This window comes from Ursus maritimus, unplaced genomic scaffold, assembly GCF_017311325.1.
Source record: "Ursus maritimus isolate PB19 unplaced genomic scaffold, ASM1731132v1 scaffold_29, whole genome shotgun sequence".
Taxonomy (NCBI): Eukaryota; Metazoa; Chordata; class Mammalia; order Carnivora; family Ursidae; genus Ursus; species Ursus maritimus.
The window spans coordinates 25,782,229-25,792,943 of record NW_024425452.1 but is presented as its reverse complement, the minus strand read 5'-3'; the positions used below and the strand labels follow the sequence as shown (position 1 = coordinate 25,792,943).

Below are 10,715 nucleotides of genomic sequence, written 5' to 3'. Positions count from 1 at the left end.
AGAAGATGCCGGAGACCCCGAAATCAGAGCCTGATGAGTGGGCTGCGTCTATGAATGCCGAGTGGGGAGCTGCTGAGTTTGACGTTTTGGTTAAATGAGATGGCATGGAGGTGTACCTGGCTATACTCTCCCCACCCTGTACATAGCCCCCCGTCCCTGTGGAGAAGACACTTGGGGTCCCCTCCCCTGGCCTTATTACCTGTACACCTGCTATTGCTACAGGAGGCCTGTCCTCCTCTGAGGGCTCGTGCAGCAGCAACAGCCAGCTCGGGAAATGGGGCTCGCCTGGCCCGGCCACGCACTGCTGTCCAGTGTCTAGTCTGACCTGGCAGCCTCTCCCAGACTAGCCTGGCCACTTTGCAGCTGGGCCGCAGACTAGGGGGCAGGAGTTACTGGCACAGCCAGGGGAGGTGAAAGGTTTGGGACTGAAGGTGAGAGAGGACTTGTGCCCTTGCTGGGAAATGCAGCTGCTCTGCAGGGGCCACCGCTGGCCCCGGGCAGTACCCCCTGCGTTGTCGTCTATTGGTCGCAGCCACAAGCCCATCTATGTGTAAAGAGGCTTGGGTTCCCTCTTAGATTCTGTAGATGGTCGAGGAGAGAATTCATGGACTGGGGACAATTCTATCTGTGAGGAAGAAGCTGGACACACTTTTGAAGGAGGGAGGGAAGTCTTGGTTGGGTCTCAGACCATAAGCGTTTACTAGGAGAAGCTGGGTTTCATAACTCTGTTCTGCTGTTGAGATGTTCGGTTCAGTGCCCGGCTGGTGGAACCCTGGCTGCTTGGGGGCAGGGTGTGGCCGCCAGGGGCTACAGAACCTGAGGCCCCAACGTCTGGACTGGGCACCAGCACAGGGCAGGAAAGGAGGCTATGGCAGGAGGTGCCCCACTTGTCACTCATACAAAATAAAGTGCAGAGTCTACTCCAGTGTCCGGGGAAAACAGGTTGAGCGGTCCTAGTCCTAGTCCCGCTAGTGTCCTGCAGCTACCCTTGTGAAGTGCTGGGAGGCGCTTTTCACCTACCAGGAAGGGGCAAGGGTCCGTAGCAGTTTTAACTTTTAGCTTCCCTTGGATCCTCTCACACCAGAAGACTGCCTGAGGAGTTGCTAAGAGCAGACTTGGGTGGGGCGGGGTGGGAAGGGGCGGGGACGTTGTCTATTGTCTCTGGGGGAACCCTGCTTCCCCTGCTCCCCCTCTTTTAAAATTTAAATTCCATTTAGTTAACATATAGTGTATTATTAGTTCCAGGGATAGAATTTAGTGATTCATCAGTTGCAGTGATCATTACATCATGTGCCCTCCTTCATGCCCCTCACCCAGTTACCCCTTCCTCTCACCCACCTCCCCTCCAGCAACCCTCAGTTTGTTCCCTGTAGTTAAGAGTCTCTTATGGTCTGTCTCCCTCTCTGCTTTTATCTTATTTTATTTTTCCTGCCCTTCTCCTATGTTCATATTTTGTTCCTTAAATTCCACATATGAGTGAAATCATATGGTGTTTGTCTTTCTCTGACTGACTTATTTCACTTAGCATAATACCCTCTAGTTCTACCTGTGTTGTTGCAAATGGCAAAATTTCATTCTTTTTGGTGGCCAAGTAATATTCCATTGTGTATATAATACCACATTTTCTCTATCCATTCATTTGTCGGTGGATATCTGGGCACATTCCGTTTGGCTATTGTTCATAATGTTGCTATAAACATTGGGATACATATGCCCCATTGAGTCACTGTTTGTCTCCTTTGGATAAATACCTAGTAATGCAATTGCTGGGTCGTAGGGTAGTTCTACTTTTGACTTTTTGAGGAAACTCCATGCTGTTTTCCAGAGTGGCTGCACCAGTTTGCATTCCCACCATTCCCCTTTCTCCACAACCTTGCCAACATCTGTTGTTTCCTGACTTGTTAATTTTAGCCATTCTGACAGGTGTGAGGTGGTATCTCATCACAGTTTTGATTTGCGTTTCCCTGATGATGAGTGATGTTGAGCATCTTTTCATGTGTCTGTTGGCCATTGTATGTATGTCTTCTTTGGAGAAATGTCTGTTCAGGTCCTCTGCCCATTTCTTGACTGGATTATTTGTTTTTTGGGTGTTGAGTTTGAGAAGCTTTTTATAGATTTTGAATACTAGCCCTTTATCTGGTATATCATTTGCAAATATCTTCTCCTATTCTGAAGGTTGCCTTGTAGTCTCATTGATTGTTTTGTTTGCTGTGCAAAAGCTTTTTATCCTGATGAAGTCCCCATGGTTCATTTTTGCTTTTGTTTCCCTTTCCTCTGGAGAGGTGTCTAGCAAGAAGTTGCTCTGGCCAAGGTCAAAGAGGTTACTTCCTATGTTCTTCTCTAGGATTTTGATGGGTTCCTGTCTCACATTTACGTCTTTCATCCATTTTGAATTTATTTTTGTGCATGGTGTAAGAAAGTGGTTCAGTTTCATTCTTTTGCATGTGGCTGTCCAGTTTTCCCAAGACCATTTGTTGAAGAGACTGTCTTTTTTTCCTTTGGATATTCTTTCCTGCTTAAAGATTATTTGACCGTAGAGTTGAGGGTCCATTTCTGGGTTCTCTATTCTGTTCCACTGATCTATGTGTCTGTTTTTGTGCCAATACCATACTATCTTGATGACTACAGCTTTTTAATATAGCTTGAGGTCTGGAATTGTGATGCTTCCAGCTTTGGTTTTCTTTTTCAATTTTACGTTGGCTATTTGGGGTCTTTTCTGGTTCCATACTAATTTTAGAATTGTTTGAGCTCTGTGAAAAATGCTGGTGGCATTTTGATAGGGATTGCATTGAATGTATAGATTGCTTTTTGTAACATATACATTTTAACAATATTTGTTCTTCCAATCCATGAGTGTGGAATGTTTTTGCATTTTTTGGGGTCTTCCTCAATTTCTTCCGTAAGTCTTCTATAGCTTTCAGAGTACAGATCTTTTGCCTCTTTAGTTAGCTTTATCCCTAGGGATCTTATGGTTTTTGGTGCTATTGTAAACAGGATCGATTCCTTGATTTCTCTTCTGCTGCTTCATTGTTAGTGTATAGAAATGCAACAGACTTCTGCGCATTGATTTTTATTTTTATTTTATTTTATTTTATTTTTTTTAAAGATTTTATTTATTTATTTGACAGAGATAGAGACAGCCAGCGAGAGAGGGAACACAAGCAGGGGGAGTGGGAGAGGAAGAAGCAGTCTCATAGCGGAAGAGCCTGATGTGGGGCTCGATCCCATAACGCCGGGATCACGCCCTGAGCCGAAGGCAGGCGCTTAACCGCTGTGCCACCCAGGCGCCCCAGCGCATTGATTTTTAAATCCTGCAACTTTGCTGAATTCCTTTATCAGTTCTAGCAATTTTTGGGAAGAGTCTTTCAGGTTTTCTACATAGAGTATCATATTGTCTGTGAAGAGTGAGAGTTTGACTTCTTCTTTGCCAGTTTGGATGCCTTTTATTTCTTTTGTTGTCTAATTGCTGAGGCTAGGACTTCCAGTACTGTGTTGAACAGCAGTGTGAGAGTGAACATCCCTGTTGTGCTCCTGACCTTAGGGGAAAAGCTCTCAGTTTTTCCCTGTTGAGAATGATATTAGCTGTCAGTCTTTTGTATGTGGCCTTTATAATGTTGAAGTATGTTCCCTCTATTCCTACTTTCTTGAGGGTTTTTATCAAGAAAGGATGCTGGATTTTGTCAAATGCTTTTTCTGCATCTATTGAGAGGATTATATGGTTCTTATTCTTTCTTTTATTAATGTCGTGTATCACGTTGATTGATTCGCGGATGTTGAACCACCCCTGCAGCCCGGGAATAACTCCCATTTGGTCATGGTGAGTAATCCTTCTAATGTACTGTAGGATCCCATTAGCTAGAATCTTGTTGAGAGTTTTTGTATCCATGTTCATAGGGATATTGGTCTGTAATTGTTTCTAGGACTTTATCCATTTCTTCTACATTGCCCAATTTGTTGGCATATAACTGCTCATCATATTCTCTTATTATTGTATTTCTTTGGTGTGGTTGTGATCTCTCCTCTTTCATTCATGATTTTATTAATTTGGGTCCTTTCTCTCTCTCTCTCTCTCTCTTTTTTTTAAGATTTTATTTATTTATTTGAGAGAGAGAGAGGGAGAGAGCACAAGCAGGGGGAGCAGCAGAGGCAGAGGGAGAAGCAGACTCCACACTGAGCGAGGAGCCTGATGCAGGACTTAATCCCAGGACCCTGGGATCATGACCTGAGCCCAAGGCAGATGCTTAACTGACTGAGGCACCCAGGTGCCCCTCTGTTTTCTTTTATTTTTGGTAAGTCTGGCTAGGGTTTTATCTATCTTGTTAATTCTTTCAAAGAACCAGCTCCTTGTTTCATTGATCTGTTCTACTGGGTTTTTTTCTTTCTATATCATTGATTTCTGCTGTAATCTTCATTATTTCTCTTCTCTGGCTTGATTTAGGCTTTATTTACTGTTCTTTTCCCAGCTCCTTTAGGTGTAAGGTTAAAAGGTTAAGTTATGTATTTGAGACTTTTCTTGCTTCTTGAGGAAGGCCTGTATTGCTATATAGTTCCCTCTTAGGACTGCCTTTGCTGCATCCCAAAGGTTTTGGACTGTCGTTTTCATTGGACTGTCATTTGGACTGTTTTCATTTTCATTTGCTTCCATGTATTTTTTTTTTTAATTCTTCTTTAATTTCCTGGTTGACCCATTCATTCTTTAGTAGGCTGTTCTTTTTTAAAAAAATTTTTAGAAAGATTTTATTTATTTGAGAGAGAGAGAGAGAGCACAAGCAGGGAGAGCTGCAGAAGGAGAGGGAGAAGCAGACTCCCCACTGAGAAGGGAGCCCAACATGGGGCTCAATCCCAGGACCCTGAGATCATGACCTGAGCTGAAGGCAGACACTTAACCAGCTGAGCCACCGAGGCACCCCAGTAGGCTGTTCTTTAACCTCCATGTGTTTGTGATCCTTCCAAATTTTTTCTTATGGTTGGCTTCAAGTTTCATGGCATTGTGGTCTGGAAATATGTACGGTATGATCTCAATCTTTTGGTACTGGTTGAGACCTGCTTTGTGACCCAGTATGTGATCTGTTCTGGAGAATGTTCCATGTGCACTCGAAAAGAATGTGTATTCTGCTGCTTTAGGGTGGAATGCTCTGAATATATCTGTTAAGTCCATCTGGTCCAGTGTGTCACTCAGAGCCCCTGTTTCCTTGTTGATCTTCTACTTAGATGATCTGTCCATTCCTGTTGAGTGGGGTGTTAAAGTCCCTACTATTATTATATTATTATCAATGAGCTTCTTTAATTTTTTTTATTAATTGATTTATATATTTGGCTGCTCCCAAGTTAGGGGCATACATATTTACAATTGTTAGATTTTCTTGTTGGATAGGCCCCTTTATTATGATATAGTGTCCTTCTTCATCTTTTATTTGGTTTAAAATCTAGTTTGTCTGATATAAGGATTGCTACCCCAGCCTTCTTTTGATGTCCATTAGCATGATCAATGGTTCTCCACCCCCTCACTTTCAATCTGGAGGTGTCTTTGGGTCTAAAATGAGTCTCTTGTAAGCAGCATATTGATGGGTCTTGTTTTTTCTTTCTCCACTCTGATACCTTATGTCTTTTGATCGGAGCATTTAGTCCATTTACATTCAGAGTAATTATTGAAAGATATGCAGTAGTGCCCTTGTATTACCTGTAAAATTGCTGTTCTTGCAGATTGTCTGTCTTCCTTTCTAGTCTTTTTTACTTTTGGTCTCTCTTTCCACTCAAAGGGTCCCCTTTAACATTTCTTTCAGGGCTGGTTTAGTGTTCACAAATTCATTTAGTTTTTGTTTTTTCTTGGAACCTCTTTATCTCACCTATTCTGAATGACAGCCTTGCTGGATAAAGTATTCTTGGCTGGATATTTTTCCCATTTAGCACCTTGAATATATCATGCCAGCCCTTTCTGGCCTGCCAGGTCTCTGTGGACAGGTTTGCTTCCAGCCTTATGTGTCTACCCAGTAGGTTAAGGACTACTTGTCCTGAGCTGCTTTCAGAATGTTCTCTTTCTCTTTGTAATTTGCAAGTTTTGCTATAATATGTCATAGTGTTGACCTATTTTTGTTGATTTTGTGGGGAGTTCTCTGTGCCTCTTGGGCTTGAATACCTGTTTCTTTCCCCAGCTTAGGGAAGTTCTCAGCTATAATTTGTTCAAATAAACCTTCGGCTCCTATTTCCCACTCTTCTTCTTCTGTGACTCCTATTACCTGGGTATTATTTTTGCTTTATGGAATAACTGAGTTCCCTAAGTCTACCTTTGTGATCTGATAGTTTTCTTTTCCTCTTCTTTTTAGCTTCATTATTTTCCATAATTTTATCTTCCATATCACTGATTCACTCTTCCACTTCATTCATCCTTGTTTTTATGGCCTCCGCTTGGGACTGCATCTCAGTTATAACATTTTTAATTTGGGCCTGACTAGATTTTAATTCTTTTATCTCTACAGTAAGGGATTATCTAGTGTCTTCTATGCTTTTTTCAAGCCCAGCTAGTATCTTTGTAATCATTGTTTTAAATTTTAGGTTACACGTAGTGATTAAATCCCTGGCTGTGAGTACTACCTCCTGTTCTTTCTTTTGGGTTGAATTTCTCCATCTCGTCATTTTGTCCAGAAAAGAAGAAAGAAAAGGAAAAAACATCAAAAACAACAATAGCAACAACAACAACAACAAAAACACCCCTAAATCCTGGGTGTGTTTTGGTCTGCTTATTAAAAGGAACTAGATCCCAAAATAGGAAAGAAAGAAAGAAAGAAAGAAAGAAAGAAAGAAAGAAAGAAAGAAAGAAAGAAATATATATACGCACACACACAATGAAAGGAAACGAAAATTTTAAAAATATATAAAGTATATATAAAAATTTAAAAAGAGTAAAAAAGAATTGAAAAAACTAAAGAATAAAAGTACAAAGATGCTAGGTACTATTTTCCCCTAGAGCTGAAGCTTTGCAGCCCTCTATGACCAGTAAACTTGCCGTGAGCGAGCTGTTTGTGCTCGTCTTCTGGCGGAGGGGTCTGTGGCGCTGATTCTGAGGTGGACTTGCCCTAGTGGAAATGCTCCTCCCGAGCCCGGGAAAGCAGGGCTTGGTGTAAGCCGCGCCGGACTCCACTAGGTGGTGCTGTTTTGCTCCTTAAAGATTTTCAGTACCGATGCGCAGGATGAATATGGTGGTGCCCTGCTCTCTAGCCCCAGAGCTGAAAATTCGGGACCCCACTCTTCAGCAAGCCCTCACAGAAGAGTAATCAATCACTCTTGTCTCCCCAGTTTCCGTCAGAACTCTGTGTTAACCCTGTATGCATGAGCTTTTTTTTTTTTTTAATCTCAGGCCCAGGACTGAGTTTAAAAACTCCAAATTTTAGGGACTCTCACGGTTCGGACCTGTGCTGTTCCTCTTGGAGGGGAGGGGGTCTCACCATGCTTCTACCTTTTGCTGGACCTATTCCAGGAAAGCAGCTGCATGACCACACAGCGGATCGCAGTTTATGGCCACACAGAACAGAAAGCTGGCACCTGGACTCACTATTCTCAGCCAGCTTCCCCACGCCTGTGCCTGGTAACATGAATCACTTACACACCACCCCTTCTTGCGACCCAGGGGATCCTCAGATCAAGGTATCGCAACTGGGATTCTGCCCTGCTTTACCACCCGAGCACCTTTAGGCGAGGCGCGTCCCCCACTGGAGCAGACTTCTGAAAGTTCCGATTCTGCGTCCCCAGCTTAAGATACTTTGCCATAGCTTCCTTAAGCGGTCTCTGTCCCCCACGCGATATCCGCTCAACTATATCACTCTGGACTCAAGTCTCTGCACCTCCTGCCTTGCAAAAGGTGGCTGCTTTTCTACCTGTGGACGTGCAGTATTTGCTTTCTCAGACCTCCAATTGATTTCTCGGGTGTTCAGAATGACTTGGTATCTAGTTGCATTCCAGGGACAAGACAAACTTAGGGTCCTCCTACTCCTCCACCATCTTAACTACACACACACACACACACACACACACACACACACACACACACACTCTTCTATCAATACTCGCTAGTATGGTCTCAAAGGCTGCCCCACCACAACTTCTGCCATACCCCAGGCTGGTGCATATTTTGACATTTACAGGGTCGTGAAAGTAGGCTAAGAGGAGTGTGGCAGGGCTAGTGGGTAGCAGAATGTCCGGGAAGATGAGTGCATGCTTGGTTAGGGTACTAGATGAGCCAGCACAGGCCTGGTGGGCACTAATGAAAGCCTTTGCAAGGCCTGGGAATCCTGGGCTACCTGTGCAACGCTTCATGCTTTGTCAGACCCTGCAAGCAAGCCCCCTTGTCGGGGGCTCAGATGCTTCTGGAGCACAGCTGAAGAATTCTTGTCCTCACTGGCTAGGGAGGCAGAACTCCTCTTAGCCTTGCAGAGTCAGGAGTAGCCAAATGACATGGAGTTGATGTCATCATAGCAAATTCTCTCTGTCCCTGAAAAACTAAGACTGTGGAGTTTAAGGGAAAATTGTGTTGTTGTTGTTGTTCATTTACAAAATCTGATTAAAGGGGCACCTGGGTGACTGAGTCAGTTGAGTGTCTGCCTTTGGCTTAGGTCATGATCTTGGGGTCCTGGAATAGAGCCCTGAGCCCGTCTCCCTGCTTAGCAGGGAGTCTGCTTCTCCTTCTCCCTCTGCCCCTCCTGCTCGTGTTTGCTTGCTTGCACATTCTCTCTCAAATGAATAAATAAGGGGCGCCTGGGTGGCTCAGTCATTAATTGTCTGCCTTTGGCTCAGGTCATGATCCCAGGGTTCTGGGGTTGAGCCCCGCATCCGGCTCCCTGCCCAGCGGGAAGCCTGCTTCTCCCTCTCACACTCCCCTTGTTTTCCCTCTCTCGCTGTCTCTCTCGGTCAAATAAATAAATAAAATCTTAAAAAAAAAAAAAAGCCATGTAGAACTTTTGCCTTTGTATACTGCATGCATAGATGACTCTGATAAAAATGAAAAAAATTAAAGTGATATGTGTTCACTGTAACAAAATCAGATGCTCACATTTAAGTGTAAAGAAGAAAGTGAAAATTGCTTATAATTACACAGAGACATAGCATTACTAACCTAATGTCTTTCTCTGGGTGATTTTAGGACTTTTGTCTTTGGTATTCTGGAATTTCATTATGATATGTATAATTGTGTATGTCTTTTTATTTATCCTGCATGAGATTCATTGAACTTGATTCTGTGGATATTTTATATGGGTTCTGGAAAATTCTCAGCCATTATCTCTTCAAATATTGGCCATGACCCCAATCTCTCTCTCTTCTCTGGGTCTCCAGTTAAATGTATGTTAGAACTAACTGAATTTCCTATTATTTAACCCTCTTTTTTTAAAAATTAAGTTCAGGGGCGCCTGGGTGTCTCAGTCATTAAGCGTCTGCTTTTGGCTCAGGGCGTGATCCCAGCGTTCTGGGATGGAGCCCCACATCGGGCTCCTCTGTTGGGAGCCTGCTTCTTCCTCTCCCACTCCCCCTGCTTGTGTTCCCTCTCTCACTGGCTGTCTCTCTCTGTCAAGTAAATAAATAAATAAATAAATAAATAAATAAATAAAATCTTAAAAAAAAATCCATTTAAAAATAATTAAGTTCAATTAGCTAACATATAGTATATCATTAGTTCTTGATGTAGTGTTCAATGTTTAACCCTCTTTTGTATTTTCCATCTTTTCTGTCTTTCTGTGCTGCAATCTGGATTCTGACTTACAGGCTCAGGTATTCAGTGTTCAATTATGTCTACTCTGGTAAACTCATTTTTTATTATTTTTATTATGAAAATATTCAAATATACACGGAAGTAGAGAGGATAATATATTATTATATATCTATCACCTGGATTCAACAATATCATCATTTCAGTTTTCTGGTTTCACCTGTGGTCACTGAGTTTGAAATTTTTTATTATTATATATTTTTTTCATTTCTAGATGTTTCATCTGGTTCTTATTCTCATATGCGGTGTCACTTTTATAGTTACTATTTCTGGCAGGTATTTTGAAACTTGTGTTTTGTTTATTTAATCATAGTAAGCATAGTCGTTTTATAATCTGTCTGATAATTCCGTGTTTGTAGTTTTGCAGTTTACTTCTGCTGTTTCTGTCATTTCTTCTGATTCTCATTTGTGGTGCATGGTTAATTTTTTTTACTGAGTACTGTTCATTATTCTCAAGGAATTAATTGTGTAGATTTTTTTGGCCTACCGTGAAGGTGCCCCCCTCTAGAGATTCGTTTGCATTTGCCAGCTTTCTGGGGGGACGTTTGCAGTCAGCAAAGCACCTCAAATTAAGATTACATCTCGGGGCACCTAGGTGGCTCAGTCAGCTGCACAGTCTGCTTCAGATTCTCTCTCCCTCTCCCTCTGTCCCTTCCCCTGCTCACGTGTGCATGCGTGCTCTCTCTCTCTATATATATAAATAAAATCTTTTTTAAAAAGATTACATCTGGAGCCTTCTTAGATCACCCAGGCAATATGAACTTAGTCTTCACATCTGTGTGTCCAGGGTTATAATGCTCAATGTTATTTTTCACTTTTCATTTTGACTCCTATTCTCCTAGCGCCAAGGTCTTCTTGTTGGCAGAAAGTGGGAAGAGGGTTTACTTTCGGTTTACCTTACCTTACCTAATAGCCCTTTGGTGTCCTCATTTAATGTGAGGAGGGTCTTATTTAAATTCTT

General features: G+C 42.5%; 1 pseudogene; it reads left to right on the top strand.

Annotated features, from left to right (window-relative positions):
• Nucleotides 1–227, top strand: part of LOC103657479 — a 1,476-nt pseudogene extending 1,249 nt beyond the window's left edge.
• Nucleotides 228–10,715: the final 10,488 nt, after the last annotated feature.